This window comes from Diospyros lotus, chromosome 5 (genome assembly GCF_014633365.1).
Source record: "Diospyros lotus cultivar Yz01 chromosome 5, ASM1463336v1, whole genome shotgun sequence".
Lineage (NCBI taxonomy): Eukaryota > Viridiplantae > Streptophyta > Magnoliopsida > Ericales > Ebenaceae > Diospyros > Diospyros lotus.
This window is the reverse complement of record NC_068342.1, coordinates 7530963-7533464: the sequence shown is the minus strand read 5'-3', so window position 1 is coordinate 7533464 and position 2502 is coordinate 7530963. Positions and strand designations below refer to the sequence as shown.

General features: G+C 33.5%; 1 long non-coding RNA gene across 1 annotated transcript; it reads right to left on the bottom strand.

Annotated features, from left to right (window-relative positions):
* Window positions 1–893: 893 nt before the first annotated feature.
* LOC127801879 (uncharacterized) lies at window positions 894–1774 on the bottom strand. Its single transcript, XR_008023217.1, has 2 exons — window positions 1223–1774; window positions 894–1139 (listed from the first exon to the last, which is right to left on the bottom strand). It is a non-coding gene; the product is annotated as an uncharacterized LOC127801879 (long non-coding RNA).
* Between the last annotated feature and the right edge of the window lie 728 nt (window positions 1775–2502).

Genomic DNA, 2502 nt, shown 5'->3' with positions numbered 1-2502 from the left:
GGAGGATGAGGACTCTCCATTGACATAACAAATGGCTCTGACTCTTAACATGTTCCTATGAAATCCAAGTCCCAATTGAAGAAGGAGAGGAAGAAGAAGAGTCCCTCAAACGAGCAAAAAAGGATTTCAATGCAACATGTCCAGTTATTACTAATTTAGTTTGATGGTACCATCTTTTTACATATTTTCTATAAATATGTTGTTAGTTTAGCATTGTGTTAGATTATTTTGATTTTTTTGTGTTTGCTCAAAAGATGCTCTAACGTAAATTATAGACGTTTTACGTTTTTTCTATTAAAAAAAATCTAGCCAAACATATCCATTCTTCACATTGCTATTTGCTATCACACCTACCACCTTCCACATGCAATGGAGGTCTAACACATCCACCGTCGAAGACATTAATTTAGACAGAATAATTTAAGTCAAAACCTATTTTTGTATAGCAACCAACAATACCCATAAGCTTTAATTATTTAATATTTTAGATAAAACAATTCGTAGAATACATTACATTAGGGATGCATTCTTATAATTTAAGTTGGAGATTGAGTCAGTGCTCGAATCACTTTTTTAAGATGAGTACTATCTAGGGTCGACTCAAGGCATAAGTTATCCCTAAAAAAAGAGGAACTCAAAAATAAGGTCTCGTCTCATTTGAAATTTTATTTCATGATAGTTTTTTGTCTGAGTTCATATTTTGTTTATTTTATTGTTTCGTTTAGATAGGAAGGTCCCCAACTCTCTAAATCTATGAATTATTTTCTAACGTTAGACAATGAATATTGAAGTGTAAATAAGTAATACAAAAAAAAAAAAAAAAAACAAGAAGTGACATTACTTTCTAAACTTGAATACAAAAAATTTAATTAGTGATTTTGTATATCAAAAAGTAAAAAAAATAAATTTTAATATTTATTTATATCATTAAATAGCAACCTATATAAATCTTATCTAGAACCACACATATTTATAATCGGGAGTGGTATTATCTTTTATTTTAGACATATATATATATATGCGGTTGCTACAATTGCAAATGGAAGAGTACACCAAGCCGCCGCTAGCTGCTGCTGAAGTTTCCATGCAATCCAAAGACTGGAATCCTCTTCACTTATGGTGGCCCTTAGCTTGAAGATCTGCATCAGCAAGTTCAGAGAGATAAATGCAAAGCTCACGATGAAGCCACAGAGACAGAGACACAGCGATACTAGGAACTCACCTAGCCTGCATTTTGATGCGCAAATGCGATCGCATGGCACGGCCTCCCGATTCGGTACGACTGAATGCAAATAGGATCGAGATTGTTAATATTGTCTTGAAGTTACAACATGTATATCGGAGGACAATTGGGACATCAATTAAATTGCAGTCGAGAGTAAGAATTAGGTAAATTACGGTTCGGAGACGAGAGTGCAGTAATATTTATCTCTTCTGCACCTCTCTCTATATTCTTGAAACAATTATTTGTTTCTCATTCAATCGTGACTGTAACAAGTGATATTAAGCGGAGATAATATATATATATATATATATAACTGAACAGAGATTTACACCACCACGGTGAGGGCCACCGCTACAGTGGGTCTGACAGGAGCTCTAGCAGTCAGAAGCGGAAGCTGCGGCGTTCTCCGAATGAGAGGACGAGGTTATGAACAAAACCAGAGTTAAGGCGATCGTCATCTTCCTCGTCTGCTCCATCGTCGGCCAGCCACCTGTGTGTGTGTCTCTCTCTTAATTTCTGGATTGGTTTTCTGTGCATTAATTTGCAGCTTCGTTTTTATAGACTTTGTTTCTGATGGAACCATCGACATGCCGTGAGTGCGTTAACCACCCAAACGCCCGCCGAGTTTGATACTTTCTGACATATCTACATTAAAATTATTGTTAGATAGAAGGGACCCTCCTGCTAAAGCCGGTGCGAATGGTAGTTGTATAACACGCAAGGGGCTTTTAATGTCATAAAAGTCTAATATACAATTTGAGGTGTGCAAAAGTTTGATTTAAACCGTGACAGTCGAATCAAATCGATTAAAATTATTGGTTTGGTTTAGTTTTATCGAATCAATAGAAATTTTCATTTTTTTTTCGGTTTTTTTAGTTTGTTCAGTTCGGTTTTTTATTTTTATTTTTTTTGGTCAGTTTGATTTTTTCGTATTTGTTTGAATTTTTTAATTTTTGATTTTCTTAAAACTTTTTTTTGGTTTGTTCGTTCAATTTGGTTCGATTTTTTTATATAACTTTAGTTTTTTTCAATCTTAGTATTTCGGTCGATTTTGTAACTCAATTGACCGAATACACACCTCCTACATACAATACAAATTTTACTTTTTTATAGAGTTTGTGTATAATATAAAATATTATTTATGTTGTACAAAATATTGATTTTTTGAATATTATGAAATACTAGATATTTATATAACATTCGGTTAAGTCCATCCTTAGTCTGAGGTAAAGGCAACAAAAAATCAATTGAGCCTAAGACTTAGACTCACAATTAAA